Source organism: Callospermophilus lateralis, unplaced genomic scaffold, assembly GCF_048772815.1.
Source record: "Callospermophilus lateralis isolate mCalLat2 unplaced genomic scaffold, mCalLat2.hap1 Scaffold_82, whole genome shotgun sequence".
NCBI lineage: Eukaryota > Metazoa > Chordata > Mammalia > Rodentia > Sciuridae > Callospermophilus > Callospermophilus lateralis.
In genome coordinates, this window is record NW_027516260.1 from 7,607,919 (window position 1) to 7,628,540 (window position 20,622).

At 33.8% G+C, this 20,622-nt stretch overlaps 1 pseudogene; it reads left to right on the forward strand.

Annotated features, from left to right (window-relative positions):
* Window positions 1-647: 647 nt before the first annotated feature.
* LOC143641010 (coiled-coil domain-containing protein 34-like) lies at window positions 648-20,115 on the forward strand (annotated as a pseudogene).
* Window positions 20,116-20,622: the final 507 nt, after the last annotated feature.

Here is a 20,622-nt window from a genome sequence, read left to right on the forward strand (position 1 = left end):
CCTCAAAAAAGCATGACCTGTTCAAGGAAATCAAGACTGGTGCACATAATCCTGATTTTATGTGTGTGTTGGGGTGGGGGGTGGGGTGGGGGGGTGGATGTTAGTCCTTAATTCTGCCTCTTTCCCTTTAAGAGGAGTTGCTTTATTCAGTAATAACGTTATTTCAAATACCAAATGGTCTGCAACAACACCTCAAAAAAAGCCCAGGTCCCCGCGAAGGTGTCAGCTGGAAGAAAGGCAGAATTGAGTAAGTTCAAAAGCAACAGGCACCTTCCAGACACAGGAAGAAGGGCAGACAGAGAGGAAGCCACGCGCTATAGGCCCAGACACAGCCGTAGCATCCTCCTTGCGTCGCCATGGCAACGCGGCACCTGGCCTGCCCGGATTGGCCAGGCCCAGCGCGCGGGGCCTGCTGGGAGAGCATGTCCCCACCTCAGCTCAGCAGGTTTGAACTTGACGGGCCAGACGCGGGCTGTGTGGCCGTGGAGTGTTGCTTCTTCCCCTCCTGGCATCCTGTTCTCTGCGGACTGCAGTTCCGAGTCTGAGGCCTCCGTGGCCTCCTTCTCCGCCTTCATGACGGGTCCCTGGGGGCGGTGGCGACGTCTATCTGTTGGTCGCCACTGCCTCAGAGCTGCAGCAATTCCACCATGTCACTGTTGTCTCCCCTCAGCCACCACAGCTTCTCGTTTGACGATGAACATGGTGAAGGAGAGAATGAGGAAGATGTGGACGAAGATGCCCATGACGTAGAGACCGAGGTGTTGAGCCTAAGAGGAACGGAGTTACCGGGGCGCGCCAGGTAAACCTGAGGCTGCCCGACCTATACAACCGGTCCCAAGGTTTCTTGGACCCTTCCAAGAACCTTCAGCAAACCAAAACCATCTCCTGTCTTCCACCTTAGAGGCTGAGCAGGCGCCTGCATCCTTAAATGCAGCCCTTTCTGCAGAGAGTCCTGGGCCATTTCTTACAGATGACATGTTTTCTGATTCTTAGCTCTTTAATTGCTGCTATCTCAGTTTCCTTAAAAATGACCCGTATATAGTCTCAAACACACGAAACTGCTTCTATTTCAGGAGTTTTACGAATCCTCAGAAATCCAGATGGTGAACTGAAGAACTCTTGTCCATAATCTTAGTTCCAAAATGTGTTTTATGTAGTAGGTTGTAATAGTGTAAACAGCTGAAGCACAGATTTTAGTCCACGACAGCATGCAGAGGCAGGGTTGTGTCTGATCTGAGGACGAACTTTCAGTGGAATAGTTATTGTTGTATCAAAGAATATTTGAAGCAAAGGGATTATTAAAAACCATCATAATGTTTATTTCTACAGTGATTCAGTCAGCAAACATCTATGTTTTGCCACATATTAGTTTAGGTACTGGGGACCATAAATAAAATATACAAGATTTTATTAAATTAAAGCCCAGCTCGATCCACTCATTTTACATGTGATAAAACTGCATCACAGAACACAAATAAAAAGTCTAACTCAAAGGCATACACCAATTTATTAGCAGACCTGGGCCTAGTAGTGAGGTAAACTGATCAGGTTCCCTCTTCTACAGCATGACTATTTTAGGGAATATAGAAATAGAAGCAAAAGGCCTATCACTGTAATAATGTAGGTCTATTTTGGGGTAAACGTCATCTTCAGAAGCCAATTTACAAGTTTCTGATCATCAAACTATATAAGGAACAATACAGGAGATCTAAAAAATGCAGACCAGAGAATCCATACTTTATGTGTGAGTGACAAGATGGCCCCTCTCTGTATAAGGAATGACTGAATGGAATGTGGAACCATCTGAAATGACCCATACATGGTTACAAAAGTTACTCTTTTAAAGATGAGTGGTATGTTGGTGGAAATGTAAACCAGGAAGAGTAACCATGCAGGCTGTCTAGGCTGCTTGAAAAAACAAGAAAGAGGCCATCTCATATTAACCTCATAGACTCAGTGGTAAGAGTTAGGGTTTTAAGAGACCATTTTCATCTATGTTTTGTAGGGATTATTTAGGACTTAGTGGGTATTAGATATTTTTAAAATGAATTTTAAAGATGTGTGAAATACCTTCTGAACATAATTAACAGGACTAAACAAGGTGGACATAGTTTATCAGCCTGAGGAATAAATGACCATGAAAAACTGCAGCTCAACTACTGAGACCCTGCATTAGCTCCCACAAGCCAAAATGCTAATCAAATGGAACCTGTCAAGGGAGGAGCCAGACCTATCTATGTCTCACCCAAAGCCTGAATGAGCTAATAGGGCTAAGGCTGCCTAAGCACATTTCATTCCCCATGAGTCAAAAGAATACTGAGGATGTGGGTCTAGAAAGATTGCAGAATTTGTTAGGTCTTGTGTGTGGCAAGTGTTAGATTTTTATTAGGTACTCAATAAATGTGTGTTGAATGAATTCCTGTTTCTCCTTCCTGGAGAATAGTTAGATACCATGATTATTTTCAAATGGTTCAGAAAAACTAGCACTTCTTTTCTTTTAGAAGATGACTGTGTTCCTTTAGTTGTTGTTCTGGATAGCTTGTATGGGATGAGATGAAGGAAGGCAGCCTGAGTCATAGCCCAGCCACTGTTTTGGGCTATCAGCATCCTCTGTAGAGTACAGAGAAACCAAGTGCTCTTGGATTTTATGCCTCTCTCTGCCCCTTACTAGCTACATCTGATTGTGGCATACTAGTAGAGTAAGGCTTCTTTGAGATAGACTCAGGCATTGGCTGCACATATCTATGGGCTCAGATTTGTGTGTGTGCTGGGCCTCATACATGCCAGGCAAGCATTATGCCACTCAGTAACACCCCAATCCCTCAAGATAATTATCAGTACAAGTAGACTTATGCTTAAAAGAGGATTAACCTTCAAGTGTATTGGCTGGGATTGAGAAGATGATCAAAGATGACCTCAAGACAAGATGATGAAAAGTATTTTTCTGGAGTCTTTTATAATATGCTTTGGGCCTACTGCTTTTCTATTTAGTTCTTTTCTGTCTTTCATATAACTATATTTAGGAAAGTTATGTCTTAATAAGTTTCTTTTCATAAATAGCTAATTATGAAGCTTTTCTTTATTAGGAGTATATCTGTAGTTTATATGCTATACATTTTGAACACGTTTGCTAAAAATGTTAAGGCAGGAAGTATTTAAAGTGTTATCTAAAAAAACTGATTTGACTAATTTCTTCTTTCAACAGTGTTTCATAATCTAGACCCTCAGTCAAAACATATTTGGTTTTCTTCTTTCCTTTTTTTTCCAGTCCTGGGGATTGAATCCAAGGTGCTTTAATCTACAGCCTACTAATCTACAGCCCTAAAACTTTTTATTTTTCCATGCTGGCCTCAAACATACAATCCTCCTATCTCAGCCTCCTACATTGCTGGGATTACAGGTCTATGCTATCACAACCAGCTATGTTCTTGTTTATTTATTTATTCATTCATTCATTCATGTACTTTTCTTTAAGGAACTCATGGCAGGTGGCAGAGGGAGACCAGTGACAGGAAGCCGAAGGCAGTTAATCCAGAAGTTTTTAGAAAGTTTCCCAGACAATATAGTATCAGAATAAATCTTGAAGGAAGAATAGGAGTTAGTTATAGTAATAATTATAATAAATGGCACAGAATGTACTTAATGAGGGCCCAGAACTATACTAAGTGCTTCGCTTCTTCATGCAACTACTACTGTCATCTCCATTTTACAGATGAGATCTCTTTTTCAGAGAAATTTAAATATGTGCAGAAACTAGGAAGAAGCTGGTAGAGATTTTATCCCCAGGCTGTTTTACTCATGAAAGTAAGCTCTTAATCTGGCCATATGTGAAGGTAGAGGAAAGGCATTTCAGTTTTAGGCAAAAGCTGAAGAGTACAACACCATAGTGCATTTACCAACCCACAGAAGTTCAACATGACTGAAATGTAGAGTCTGGATCACCCTTTTATGAAAAGAAAGGCAGTAGTCAATTTATGGATGTCAGGCTAAGGAGTTTGGATTTCATCCTGTGTGCAAATGGGCCCTGAAGAACTTTGAGATGAGAAGTTACATGATAAAAGGATGCATTGGTAGGGGCAAATCTGGCAGCAGGTTTAGAGAATGATTTAAAAGGGAAGGCTAGACACTGTTTATGTTTGGAGTGTTTGAAAGGTTTGAGAAGAGAATCACTTGAGAAAATTGAAGGATGTAGAACTGATATGACTAGTGATTGTATGGGCATGAGGGTAGGGGGAATCAGACATGGAGGGGGTAACTGGTGGAGTCAGATCTGGATTTCTGGATTAGGTAACTGGCTGGATGGTGGTAACATCCATTTAGGATTATAAAAGGAGTAAAATTTTTCTTAGTGGGGAAGAAAGAGGGTGGTGGATGCTGGAAAATGCTTAGATTTTTTTTTCAATTGACTGAGCTCAATATCATGGAGCTGTCTATAAAATTGTTGGAAATAAGTCTGGAACTTAAGATAGAGATCTGGCCCAGAATAGCTGATCCAGATATCACCAGCATATAGTGATAGTTGAAGCTGAGAACAGATGAGGTCATAATGCAAGACTGAAAAGGAAATATGTGCCTAAGAAATAATATATTAACAATGTCTCTTTTCCACTTAGAATACAAGTTCTGAAAAGACATGAATGGATGATTAAATAACATAACCCCCCCCCAAAAAAAAATTAGGGAAACTGAATCTATGAGGTAGAAAAAGTGGTACAAAGCAGTTGTGAGGCAATTGTTTGTTAGAAGGAACAATGTTGAAGATACACATACCTGAGTCTATATAATAAACTTGCCCCTGGAGCTATGTTGGGTACTAAACAACCTTCCTATCTGTGAGTACTGATTGTTAAGTTTTCCATAAGTTTTGTGAGGCTTATGTATCCAGCCAAATCCTCTGTTCTTTATTTACTCATATAGTTAATTTTCTGTATACCCAGAAAAGTCAGACTGATAGAAGGTACAAAGTGGAGATGAAGACAATGATTAGAGATAACCAGATTGGAGAGTCTTGTATACTCTAAGAACTGGCAAAAGCTCATCAAACAAAATATTAAATGTTGAAGGAGAGAAGGGCCACAGCAGTTGTGGGTGTAGCTCAGTTGATACAGAGTATACTTAACATGAATGAGGCTCTGGCTTCAATTCCCAGCACTGAAAAAAACAAGGGTATATTTTTTTCTATAGCTTTCTATTTCAAAATAATTTCAAATTTAAAGAAAAAGAATATAAAAAACTTTTGTTCATCCTTTACCCAGAATTCCTAATTATTAAATTATTTGCTTTTCATCATTCTCCCAGTATATATGTACACATTACTTTTTTTCTATGCTATATAGTGGAGGGAAAGGGAAAGGTCTGCCCCAGGATCTGATTAACGTTATGTGTATATGTGTGTATGTGGTAGTGGAGCTGTAGATATAGTTCAGGGGCATGTCCAAGGCCCTGGGTTCAATGCCTGGTACCACACACACACCTACAAAAGATTATGTGTACTAGTAGTGATTAGTGACTACTTGTATAGATAGAATTTTTAAGAATAAAAAAATAAAATTTTAGAAATAAATAATTTCCTCAAGTGACCTTGAGGCACATAGGTTGGGCTCAAGCTATTCCATTGGGTTTTTAAATAAATTGGTTTTTGAAGAGAGTGGCATAACTAAATGAGTAAAGTAATTCAAAATTAGATTTCCTTTTCCTGATTTTTCATATTTTTGCTTTATATAATTGATTCATATGTTTTTAAAATAACAGTATTGAAAATATGTTGTTAGATTTTGTTTTCATTGTATAGTTAAATGATTTTTGACTAGTAAGAGAAGTATTTCGTGTACAAGTTCTACAGTATCCTTTTTTTCATAACAGTAAAGTTGAATCAGAAGATAACCAAGAAGAACAGAAACAGGTCCACTTAGGAGAAAGCAGCCTGACACCATGGGAGGTGTGGTTTGTTGGCAAAGAAAAAGAAGAACATGACCGGCCGCAACAGAAAGCTCTAGAGGTACAAGTAGACAGTATTCTTTCTATACGACAGTGAGCTCACAGAGTAGAGTTGCTGTTGTAAATTAAAATGTTAATCTTATTGTTCCTGAAAACAATGTGTGTGCATTTATTTGTATTTGTTTACTATATTAATCTTAATAAATCTAATTGTAGAAGCAGTATATTTATTAGAAGAACATTTAGAAAATATAGCTAAATATAATTAAGAAAATGAAAATCTCTTTTAATTTCACCACCTAATAATAATCTTTGTTAAAATTATGGAATATAGCCTTCTAAACTTTCTTCTATGTAAGTTTTTTAAAAAATAAAAACAGTCATCTTAAGAGTCCAAGAGGTTTGATTCCAGGACTTTCTTGGATTCCAAAATACTCAATGCTCAAGTCTTTCTATATAAAGGCATTTAATGTATATATCTCCCCATCTACTTTTAATCTTTTCTAATTACTTATATCACCTAATACAATGTGAACACTACCTAAGTAGTTATTATACTGAATTGCTCACAGCATAATGACAAGAAAACAATGTGTCCCTGCTCAGTATAGGCACAATTTTTTTGGCATATTTTCAATTTATGCTTGATTAAATCCATGGTTGCAGAACCCATGGATACAGAGGGCTATGTACAAATGTATATCTAGAGAGACATACAATAGAATTTTGCTCTTAGGTAAATTCAACTATATACTCAGGAAAAGTTCTAGGAAAGAAGAGAAAAATTGAAATAGAGACAGGAATCTATTCTACCTACTAAAGAGCATGTGCCCTGGTGAGTAAATAGATTTGTGTAACTTGCCATCACCTAAGCTCCCTATCCAGACTCACTCTCTGATTTCTTTTTATCACAGAAATGGTGAAAGATACTTCTTTTTTTTAGTGAAATAGTTTCAATCTTTTTCAATCTGTTTTTTTGCCTGTTATATTATTAATATATTTCCATGTTATTTTAAATTTTTTGTATTTTTTGGAGCTGCATTGGGGATCTAACCCAAGGCTTTGTGCTTGCTAGGAAAACATGTTACCACTGAGCTATACCCCAGCCCTCATTAAATATTTTTCAACATCACTATAAAATGATTGTTTATTATTGGCTGGGGATATAGCTCATTTGGTACAGTGCTTGCCTCTCATGCACAATGCTCTGGGTTCAATCCCTAGCACCACAAAAAAAGAAAAGCAAAGAAAAGAAATAGATTGCTTATTATTAAAGTATATTTAAAATGTATTAATGTGTTTTAAAATATAGTAAACTGGTACACTATGGTTGGTTATTTTAGTTTATTCTAGTTTGTTAGTAACCATGTTATTATAAAAAATCATGGGAACTAAAGCTTTGCACTTTCTTTGCCCTTTATGATCTTCCTTGAAATTTTTCATATTGGTTTTGAAATTAGTTGTTATTTTTGTGATGAGTTTATACCAGGTAGGCAATCATCTGTTCAGGAGACTTGGAATGATTCAAATGATTGTGTAAATTAGTATATTCTGGCATTTCCCTTTTACATGATACTTTGTATTCTAGAATACAAATTTATTCCTGGAAATGTACACTGTGAGAGTAGTATTTATTTCCTCTTAGCAAGCACAGGGCTTGAAAAAGACTTTGTGGTTTGGTTTCAGCCAGGCTTAATAAAAGCTCTAGTTCTAGTCTTTTTACTTGCTGGATGATCTTAGCCAATTTATTTAGATTCTATACTTCAGTTTCTCCATCTGGACAAGGTGGGAAAAATAGTACCTGTCATGGGATTTTTGTGAGGATTAAATGAAACAAAGTATAAAGATGGCTGATTTGGTTTTTTTATTGGTATTGGCATTTCTATCATTGCTAGTCATAGCCTTTAGAGAAGATTTTTTTAAAATTTGTTTTCAGAATTAATGTTTATTTTTGAGACCCCAGTCTCTTCCCTTTACCTCAACTTTAGATTTTAACATTACTAGTTCTTTTAACATTACTAGTTCCAATGTTTAGTGTGGCTTTTATTTTTCCTGCTTCTTTTTTGTTTCTTAGACTGCTAGAGATCAAACCCAGAGCCTTGCACATTCTAGGCAAGGGTTCTACCACTGTTCATCAGTCCTTGGGTAGTGTTTTTGAAAAAAATATTTGTTCACAGTGAGAAATCTAATTTTTTTCATGTTGAACATAACTATAAACCTATACATAGATGTATATACATATATATTTGAAAAAGTATCTTAATTTATTCAAAACATGGTATTCATTTTTATGAAAGTCAATTATAATCTGTTAAATTGATTTTAGACTTACAACTTGGAAAACACTGGTAGAGTAAGTTAGTGGTAAAGCATACTTCATTTGCGTTTTTTTCTAGCTACTATAGAAGTCACTTGTAAGGAGAATCACTATCAGTGAAAGGGGGAGAATAATATTTACCTCTTATTGTTATTATGAGGTCTAAATGAATATCAGAATATGGCCTACTATATATTAAGAATTCAATACGAGTTAGTTATTACATATGAAAGTATATAATAACTACCCTGAAAATTTGTTTCAAGAACAGATTAAAATAATAAATATAAAGCCCTTACCACAACCATTAAGCATATAGCAGGGTATAATTATTTGTATGTATTAAAGCCTTCTCATGTTTTTAGTAATTTGACATTTCTATGGCTACTTCATTACTTAACTTTGAAGCAATTTACGATATTTTTGAATGAACCTTGCCTGTTAGTTATGCCAAGGAATTGTACCTATCAACCATAACATACGGATCATCTACTCAATGATTTGTTAGCTTATTTTGAGCTATTGTGGTCTTTATATTTTATTTCTTTTGAGTGAAAACTTTATTTATTTTTTTTCTTTTAAAGAATACTGCCTAAAACTATTATAGCTTTCTGCAGAAATAATATTTAACTTCTGTCATCCAGAAAGTGTAAATTGGAGGTACTTTCATTGGAAGTAGGATCAGTTTGCTTTGCAGGATATATGAGGGACATTTGGTGTTGGGGGACTGATGATATTGGTAGAAAACAATGCAGCATTAAAAGATGGCTTATCATCACAAATTTCAGCCAAAATCTATTTGGATTTTCAAGCCTTTCTCTTTATTTCCTAAGTCATGCTTTCCCTTATTTTTCTATTCCCTAATTTGCTTACAAACCATGTCATTAAAAGCACAGATTTTTGACCATAAGGAATTGTTTATTTCAGATCCTTATAAAAGCTAAGAAGCATGAAGGTGAGAGAAGTAACTTTGGCAAGGTTTAGGTTAGTGGCAGAGCTGGAACTGGTATTAAGTTCTTTAGATTTCCAATTTATGTGCTTTTTATTAAGAAACATTTTAGAAATAAATATATCAGACTTAGTATTTGCTTTTTGAACTTATTCCTGCTTTCTTATTTTCTTCCTTTAACATTTAAAGAAAAATTTTTTTCAGTACCACGCAGAGGTACTTAACCACTGAGTCATATCTTCAGTCCTTTTTTGTAGTTTATTTAGAAACAGGGTTTCACTAAATTACTGGGGGCCTCACTAAGTTGCTTATTGCTTTGAACTAGTAATCCTCCTGCCTCAGCCTCTCAAACTGCTGGGATTACTGGCAAATGCCACCATGCCCTATTTAAAGGAAAACATAAAGGATAATTGAATCATTAAAAAGCTCATTTCATTCATGAATTTGTTTTCAGTAACAGACATTTAAATTTGTTTTAGACATCTCTGTGAGATTGAGTTAAAAATTGTTTTAACCCTTTACAGTTACCCTATTAAAAATGTTATACATTTATAGTAATGTTGAAATGATAAACATGGTAAACACTGAAAATTAACATTGACATTATGCAAGCTAGCATATTGGTTTTGTAGGTTATTAAATATATTTACATTTTTATTATTTAAAATAATTCTTTAATTCTTCTAAGTTCTCTGTGGTCTTTGGCTAATTCTAATTTTTAATATTTGACTTAACATTTTAATGTAATCTGTTCAAAATTATAAAAATTATTTATATTGTGACTAGTCCAGGTACTTTTTTTCCAGTTATTTTTTAACCTCACCATTTTATCTTCAGCTATTTAATTTATCAGCCATTAAGGAAGGAATAGGGTAGGATATAGAGTTGGTGAAACTCAAAATTGTCAGTTTGTTTTTTGTTTTTGTTTTTGTTACCTTCAATAGTAAAAAATCATTTGAAAATAGGCAAAGTGTATTGAAATAATGATGCATGTTTAGGACCCTCTTTGGAGTTTTTTTTCCATTACCAAATGTTTATTCTAAGGGAAAATAGCTATAATCCTGTTGAAATTCAGTGGTGTGCCAGAAGAACACACAGGGTCTTTTGGAAAGAAGACTCCTGCTGTATCCTGGAGGAGGCCTGTCTCAGTGGTGAATAGATGGAGCCATTCAGCATGGGAAATTCTAAGAGTAGCTAGCCTTGGAAGAGAGGGTAGTGTATGAGAATGTGATGTATATTCTGGGTAGGCAAATACTTAAATAGACATTATAAGAATACAGTACTATTCAGGTCAGTGGTAGCATTTTCTAGGTACTTTTGGATCTTTTCTTTATTATCACCTATATCAACATTAACTAAAATTTGGTATTCATAAAATAGTAATGCAACATCCTAATTGTCCCCCTTTTGAGTTACTTGAAGACTGTTAAAAAGTATATAAATATAATCAATTATGCTTAATCATACACTTAAACTTTTCTTTAAAAGAAAATTTAGAACTGGTTTGGAAAATTTTGAATGTATAGTTGTCAGATTTATATCTAGCCTTTTACTATATGTAAATTTATACACATGTATATACACATACATACACACATGCGTATCTGCACACCCACACACACTCTGTGTGTTTCTCCTTTTACTTGTTTTCTGGCACAAATCCAGACTTTCTTCCCCTTATAGGGTATATTGTCAGAACCTTCTAGTCAATCTCCCTCAGAATAGTACTGATCATTTTAATTCCAGCCTTCATTCTTAATAAGAGCTCTAAATCATCCCTTTTGACTTTTATTCTTCATCATAGTGTTCAATTTACTGTCTTCAAAAAACCTCTTTCTATCTAAAGAGGAAATTAGTACCATGCTTTAAATTAATCATCATCCCCACCCACATCTTTCACTTCTTTTAAAGTCATCTTCTCTCACTATTTTAAGAAACTGCTCATTTCTGACTATCCTGGTTCAAACCATTTCTCTTTGTCTTCCCTTTTTGTTCTTTTCTCCAAACTCCTTTTTTTATACCCAGTAACTCACAGTGTAGCACTTTATTCTTTGGTATATAGAGAAAATATTAGATGAGAGACTTCTAAGATTTCATCTTTCTGTGTGTGTGTGTGTGTGTGTGTGTGTGTGTGTGTGTACATGCACAGTTCTTGTTAGATCAATAGCAGGCATTCAATTAGAGTGTATTGAGTGAGTAATGAAGGAATAACAGCTATAAGGTAGTGAAGAATCCTATCAAGGTGGATATTTGTTTTGTGGGATATGGTATTTCTAAGTTTGAAGATTTTCTAGGTGAGATAGGGCAACTATTTTTTTGCAGTGGAATTTTAAGATCATAAGTCATGGTAAACAAGTATCTTTTGATTAGTCATTCTAAAATGCAAAAAAATATGTTCTTGGTGTAAAGTTTTATCTTCACTTAAGACCCTGGAATTAACCTGAGAGTTGGAAAATTGCCCTTGGAGGTAAGTATTTGGAGAGAAAGGAAAGATGGGAAGGAGAAAGGGAGAACAATGGAAGATTCATAAATGTATCTGATTATTAGTATCTAAGGAAGAAAGAAAACTAACAAGTAATTATGATTGTAGAGTCCTAGAGAAGTCTAGTTTGAATAGCTTTCTCAACTAAAGCCATAATTTAGTCGGTGAGTGACAGAGTGGTAGCATTCAACTTGTAGTTTTATTTGGCGGTACCTTCCACATTCTTTCTTCTGAGGAAATGCCCAGACATGTAGATTCTGGTGACAGCAAGACAGTTAAATAATCTGAGGTATGAATTTGGTTTTGTTTTATATCCCAGTAGCTATAAAATCTGTGAAGAAAACTCTGATTCTTTTTTTCTCTATGGAAAACTGAATACCTTTTTTAGATTTCTTCTTGGGTATAACTCTGATTTAAAATTTTAATTTAGGAATTCCTTAATTCCTATTCTGTAGCTTCAGCAAGAATCTTGAACCTTTTTATAACTGTAAAAAAAAGTTGCAATTCTCTTGAGCTACTGCGAATAGCTTACAGTGGTGCCAAAATTTATGTAAGGGAAATTTGATTTCAATGAGGGTAATTTAGCTGAAATTTAATCTAAGAAACTAGTGTTTTGCTGCCAAGCAATTATTTGCATTTCTAAAAAATGACTTATATTTTTACTAATGCTTTCTTTCATTACTTAAGCCACTTAATGGCTGACTGCTTTCTCAGTAGCAGTGACTATTCTGACTGCCTGCTGTGCAATAAAATACACCTTTTTTAAGTTTATGAGTTTGACAGATATATGTACCTGTATAATTAATATGCACCAGTGTCAAGATAATAGAATGTTTTCATTACTCTGGAAAGTTTCCTTCGCATCCAACCCCCATTCCCTTCCAATACCCATCCCCAGCTCCAAATATCCTGGTAATCTTTCTATTCTGTATATAAGATTGTGCTTTCTATACTTTCTTAAACGCAGAATGAAAGAATGTTTTGAACTTCTTTTTGTTGAACTTCTTTTGTTTTTAAATATATCCTGATATTTGATATACTGTTGATTCATTTTTATTGATTAGTAGTCTCCAATGAAATAGCACAAATTGTTTATCCATTGAATTGTTGATGGTCAGTGGATTGTTTTCCATTAGGAGATATTATGAATAAAATTCTATGACCATATATATACAAGTCTTTTGTAGACATTGTTTTCATTTGTTTTGAGTAAATGTTTAGGAGCTGAATTGTTGGGCTATGCGGTAAGAATGTGTTTACAAGAAATTGCCAAAGTATTTTCTAAGGTGCTTATACCAATTTATATTCCCATGACTATTTATGAAAGTTCCAAATATTTTACAACTTTGGCAAACCTTATATTTTCAGTCTTTCATTTTAGTTCTTCCAGTGTGTGTATAGTATATACCATTGTTTTAATTTTCATTTCCCTGAGATCTAATGCTGTTTCGCATCTTTTTAAAAGCTCATTATATTAGTCTTTCAGGGATGCCATAACCAAATACCACAGACTTGGGTGGTATAAACAACCGAAAATTTTCTCACATCCCAGAGACTGGAAATCAAGATGGAGGTGTCTGCAGGTTTGGATTCTCTTTAGGCCTCTTGCATGCAGATGGGTTGTCTTTTGGTTTTTCTCTGTGCACACATATCTTTAGTGTATTTTCCTCTTTAAAGGACATCAGTCTTATTGGATGAAGACCTCATTTAAGTTTGATTAACTCTTGGAAGGCTTTATCTCCTCACACTGGGAGATAGGCCTTCAACATAGGAGTTGAAGGGACACAATTCAGTTTATTATACTTATTGACCGACCATGGTAGGCAAGCACTCTACAACTGAACTACATATGTTGTTAGCTTCTTTTGGATTTGTTTTGTATCGGTTTAAGTCTTTTGCCCATTTTCTGAAGGGGTTATATGACTTCTTATTAAGATTTAAGAATCTGTAAGAATTCACGGTTGAATAAAACTTAGTGGCAGAGAGCATGCTTAGCAGGCTCTGGGTTCAGTCCTCAACAAGCCTCCTCTCCTCCATCAAAAGACATGTAGGAATTATTCTTTCTTTCTTTTTTTTTTTTTTTTTGAGATGGGGATCTTGGTGGTATCACTTTGTTTCCATGGTTGGCCTCAAATTCCTGGGCTTGTCAGGTGATCCTCTTGACTGAGCCTTCCAAGTAGCTGGGAATATAGGTACATGTGACACTGGGTGAATTTTGTACATTTCTCTTCACTTTTTCTTTTCTTTTTTTAATGTGGTGCTGGGGATTGAACTCAGGGCCTCACTCAGGCTAGTCTAGCACCTACCAATTAGCTAATCCCCAGTCCTAGAATTCTTTATGTATTCAGACCACAAGTCCAATGTCAGATCAATGCATTGCAAATATTTCCTCCCATTTAATTTTTTTTTTTGCCAAGGACTAAATTCAGGGATGTTTACCTACTGAGTCACATCTCCAGCCAGCTTTTTCTTTTTTGTTTTGAGACAGGGTCTTACTAAGTGGCTTAGGAGGGTCTTGCTAAGTTTCTGAGGCTGACTTTGAAATTGAGATCATCCTTCCTCAGTCTGCTGAGTCATTGGGATTACAGGTGTGTGCCATCACTCATGGCCCATTTAATTTTTTTCAATAATATATCTTAAAGAGCAGAATGATCTTCCTTCCATCCTTCCTTCTATGGGGATTTAACCCATGTAGACTTTACCACTTAGATATATCCCCATCCTTTTTTTGAGAAACAATCTTGCTAAATTTTGTAGGGCCTCCCTAAATTGCTGAGGCTGGCCTTGAACTTTTGATCCTCCTGCTTCAGCCTCCCTATTCACTGGGATTATAGACACGCACCTCTGTGCCCAACTTAAAGAGCACAAGTTTTAAATTTTGACAATATTCCATATTTCATTTTTTTCTTTTATGGTTATGGTCTGTATGTCTTTATTTAAGAAACATTGTGTAGTTCAAGAGTATAAATTATTTATTGTTTTCTTCTAGAAGTTATAACTTCAGCTTTACCTGTATGTTTATTTTGAGTTCATTTTAATATTTGGTTGAGTTAAATGTTGGGATTCATTCATTTTTATACATATATTCAATTGTTCCACTGTTAATTGAATAGATAATCCTTTCCCTATCAAATTACCTTGGCACATTGTTTAAAATCAATTGACCATACACACACACACACACAAACACACACATACACACACACATACATAGATCTATTTCTGAATTCTATTCTCTTCTATTGATTTATATCCTGTGTCAGCAGTAATAACTTGTTACTACAGCTCTATAATTCTTGAACTTATAGTTTTTAAAAAAATAGATAATTTAAATCAACTTTTGTCTTCTTTTCCAAACTTATTTTATTTTCTTTGCACCTTTCTATATGTAATTCAGCATCTGATTCTTAGATTTGCTGATTATGCCTGCTTGAATAGTGCCTGGCACTATTGGAATTTTGTTAAATGTGTAGATCATTTTGGAGAAAATGACTCTTTGTAATATCAAATTTAAATTCTATGAATATGTTTTTTCTTTCAATTTATTTGTCTTATTTCTCATCAGTTTTATTTAGTTTTAATGATGGTATTATGCATCATTTGTTACATGTATTTCTAATTATTTTACATTTTGGGCTATAGAGCAGTTATTTTGCCTTGTTTCTGATATTATGTTGTAACATAAAATTAATTTGTGTAGTCATTTGTTATTATTTCTTCCTTAAATGTACATTGCAAACTGCCAATGAAGCTATCAGAAGCTAGAGTACTTTGTGGTAAATTTTGAATTGTTTTATAATAAATGGTTATCCAGATACTATTTCTTCTTGAATTAATTTTGAGAAGTAGTATGTTTTAAGGAGTTTTGACATTTCACTTTGATTTAAATTTTTTGGCATAACATTCTTTTTGGCATTCTTCCATGTCGAAGTCTTTGTGGTCTATAGTGATCTACTACTTACTGTGTGATCTTAGACAAATTACTTACCCTCTTGTGCCTTCCTTTTCTCCTTTGAAAATAGGATAATAATAGTAGCTACCTTATACTGGGATTGTAAGAATTAACTGATGGTCCATATGTATAATAAAGTACAGAGAATAGTGTGAGGTATAGATACCAATGAAGTGTTAGTTTCTGTCATTGAAAACATTGTAGGGACTGGATGATTTCTTGTTGGTGAGGTTAGGCAGGAGAGTCATACATCACATAGATTAAGAGAGATATATTCCAAGACCATTTTCAGTTTGTAGGTTTTCTGCCAGTGAGGAGTAATTAAAACCCATTATTGTTCCATTGTCTATTGAGGTTTTGTTATGAAAAGATTCCTTTTCACAGCTAATGGCTGCACAGCAAGAAAGAAATGTATCAACTTGAGGAATGGTGCAAGCCCTGATTTTCAAGACTTGCTTTTGCTGCTCAGCACTGAACAGGACATATATTGTATGTAACTGATGTTTGTTAATTGGGTGTTAATTCATATTACAGTATTTTACAAAATACTTTCAGGGAAGGAAATTCTCTTTTTGGATCATCTTTCTTTGCTCCATGAAAACTGACATATATATATATATATATATATTCCATATTCCTTTTATACCTTTCAGATTAATTTCTAAAACTTAGATAAAGAGAACTATCCATGCCATTATTTATTTATAATTTAACTACAGTCCGATGGTTATCACTGAGTTATAGTCTATGTCAAAAATTATTTTTTTTTCTGAAAAGGGCCAGATCTTAAACATCTCAGGTTTTCTGCCATGCAGTCTCTGTGTGAACTATTCAACTTTGCTATTGCAGAATAAAAGAAACCGTATGCAAATATATAAGAGAAATGAGTTGGCCATACTTATATAAAATGTTGTTTACAAATACAGATGGCCTGTGGGCCGAATCAAGCCTCTGATCTATATAAAACAGTATACCTAAAGATTTGCCCCATTATGTCCTTATATGCAATCTTCAGCAGGCATTATTCATTTGAACTCTATAACTCACTTTTGGTGAATACTTATCCAAGTATTTGTATTGACAAGTTGTCTATCTAGGAAATGTTTATATACATGAGGGTAAACATCCATTAAAATAATAGGATTCAGCAGTCTAACAGATAGTAATATTTATTCACTAATTTATTTAAAGAATATTTATGGAGCACCTATTATTTACTCAGCACTATCCCAGTCGCAGGTATACATTGGTGAGCAAGATCTTTGTCAGTTCCTAATGAAACTTAAAGTCAAGCAGTAACTACCTGTTATTGACATTGAACAGGTAATTGCAGTATGTTATATATTCTCATAAACTATATTGTGGCAACCACTGTTACACCACTTATTTTAAGAATAATAGAAGTTTAGAAAATTATTGCACATAACGATCTTTCCTTATGTGAGAATAATTACAGGTATTTCAATTAAAATTTCTATTTTTATTTAAAAAAAGGAAATAAAGAGAACAAAAAATGAATAAAGAAATGGAGGAAAAAGCAATGAAAGAACTAGGAAAAGAATATTTGCAAGAAAAAGCCAAAGAAAAATATCAAGAATGGTTAAAGAAAAAAATTGCTGAAGGATGTGAGAAGAAAAAGAAAGAAAATATATTTTTATTAAAGCAGCCAGTTAGAATATGCGTTTTTAGTCTTCATAGGTGCCAAGTATATTTTAGAAACAAATATATGATTAGAAAATTGACTGTATCATAGCATAAATATATGAAAATATCTTTACTTAGATTATGCTGTCTTTAAGCTTCAAAATGAATATGTATTTTTGGTTTTCTTACATTGAGTAATTTCAATAAGCCTATATATTTTTCAGTCATATTCAAAATTGTTGTAAGTTGTTTTAACTATTTTTCAATATACTTTTATCTAGTCATATTACTGTATCATAAATTACTTTAAAAGGAAGGTGGATTGCTTTCTTTTTCTTGGGTTTGATATCTTAAATTGTTTAGAGGAAGACACATTAATATCACATCCCTGATGATGTTTAATTTTATTCTCAAATTATAGAAATATAATTCAATATTGTGGCCAGTAAGCCATTGAGAGAGGAAGCAACTGGGAGAAAAGACTCAGTAGAATTTGAATGGAATGTTTAGTTATAGAATATCCTTGGAAATGCTTTGGTCTTGTCATTTTAAGGAAAAAAAAAAAAAAAAACAACGGCAAGCCGAATTACAAGAGAAAAAGGAAATAGCAGATAAAAAGTTTAAGGAATGGTTGGAAAATGCAAAAGTAAACCTAGTCCAGCTGTAAAGAGCGATGGTTATGCCAATGGAAAACTTACAGGTTAGTTTATATGTTATGTGGCTTACATAAGTATGGTTTGCAGAAGCAAATTTTATACATTTTGTTTCTTTTTCACAGAAATAGAAACTTATAAAATTTATTTTTCTTTCAAATTACTATCTTTTAGAAAATTATACTATGTTGGTAGGAATTTATTCATTCTCCATAAATGATATATAAATGTAATGGTTGTAAAACTTCAAACTTACACTTTTAAGCAATGATTTCTAACATTAGGAAATAAATGAAATTCTCAGGGATGAAGTTGTCCTTCAGTCACAGAGCATGTCCTTAATATGCATACGGCCCTGGGTTCAATTAAAAGCCTTACTCAGGGTGTTTTTAATGGTTCATCTTGCCTACCCTTTTTCTAACCTTCTCTAACGCAGAGCTTCCAGTGTCTTTGGCACATTCTTTGTACAGGGTGGGATATAGATAGCACATGATCAAACAGAACCAATTGGCCTTTAGGCTTGATCTGATGATAAATGTCATTGCATGTTTTTCTTTGTGCTTTATGTTGAAAGCTCATACCTTGATGACAGCTGCCTTCACTTGTTTAAATGATTTATTATTAAAAATACTCCCATTCTGTTTTGTTCACACAATGGAACATATTCCAGACTTTGTTTTGACTATCTTGGTGAAGTGTGCGTTGACATATTATGCAGTCAAAATGGGCTGCCATGGTCTGAGAGACACATTTCTGCTGTCAGGATTAGGCCTCTCTTATATGTCATAGAGGTCATTCATTATATCCATTAATCCATTTTAGCAACTGAGGATGGCTTCTTCCTCCTCCTTCTCCTCCTCTTTCTACCCCCACCTTCCTCCCTGCCACCCTGCCTCCATCTCTTTCTTTCTTGCTTAAAAAAGGTCAATAAGCAGTGATTTTAACCTAATGATTAGATAGTAAAGCTAAGATTTTAGATGGGAATATACATATTGACTAGAAATTAATTGCTAAAACAATGGACTATTTTATTAAATTACTTTGCTTTTTAAATGAGTTTAATTATTTTTTATTTTATTGGTTCTCTTATTTATACATGAAGGTAGAATTCATTTTGATATAACTATACAAATATGGGACATACCATTCTTATGGATGTACATGATGGTGTATTTACATACATTATATAAAAATTATTTTGAATTCATTTCACTCTTTTATTTTCCTATCCCCATCCCTTCTCTTCATTCTAATAAGCAACATATTTGTCTGCATGCTGTACTTCTCTTAAGTCTTTATTTTTTATCCTATCATTTTTATGAATTATGAAATAAAGGAATTTGTGTGCCTATAATGACCAAAGGATTTGAAGATAATTTACAGAATGTTCTTCCTCACATAGTTATTATTGTCAGGCATCACAAGTTTTAAACAGTATGTTCATCAAAAGATGCTCTCTAATTAGTAAAAAGATTGCACTGATTCTGTGAAATCATATTAACTTGAATAACAGAAAATCAAAATTCCCTGGTTCTAAACAAAAATCTTGATTCACTTTAGTTGTATAAGCAAAAAATTTTTTTCTGTAAATCTTAGTCTCTGCTAAGGGGAATGTAGTTCACAAATAACTCATTTCCTTGATAGGGTTAAGAAAATGAAGATTTTATTAATTTTTTTTTCTGAAATTAATTCCATAGTAAAAACTTTACAGGTATTATTATTTGCATAGATTTTAACAATATTATTTGCATTCTCAGCATTAAATTTTGTATATGTTTCAACAACATTGTTTGGCTTCTCAGAATTATCTTTTACTACATTGCTATATTTGAAAGTGTTAGTTTTTTAAATGTATTCAGATTAGCTTGGTGTGTCAGTGATAGTTTGCTTTTTTGACAGTTTAACATTTTCTAGGAATTTTAAAATAAGTAATTTTTCTCAAGAAGTTTAGTTTTGTTTTGTTCTGATTTTTCAATGATTGTAGGTTTTTACAGTGGAACTTCTTATCCAGAACCAGCCTTTTATAATCCAATTCCATGGAAATAAATTCATATGCCACCTCCCAAAGAAGCTAATGATCTATCAGGAAAGAAGAATTAAACACCTGTGATAAGAGAGCCACACAGGTCATCTCTGGTAATTCATAAATCCAGAAGCAATCTTTGCCTTGGAACTCTGTGAAAATGGAAAGATAGTATATGTGGAAAATACTATGCTTTTACCTAAAGCTACTTAATTTTGAAATCAAAAAGATTTTTTATTTCTCAATCAGCAAGTTAGTACTTGAGGTGATTATTGACATACTAATTTTTGTATTTTATATGGAGTCTGAAGGATTAATTGAGAAAGGTATTTTTTATGTTTTGGTTTTTCTTTTAAGATTGATCTTGGCATATTGTTTTGCATGATAAATCTAACAATTTTGTTTAACTTGTATTAAAACCACAGTGTAATAACCATAAAACCAAATTTTTTCCTGTATTATTTCATACTCTAATTGTTTTCTGATGTTTATGTTAAGAACATAATGTTAAGATTAATTCGTCCAAATATGCATTTCTAAACTGCATGCTTTTCTAAATGGGTTAGAAACCAAGAATAATCAAAAACAGTCTTTGTTTATGGCTTTTAGTATACTTTTCCCATTTAGATATTTTAAAAATAACTGAGTAAAAGTTTATTTTATTA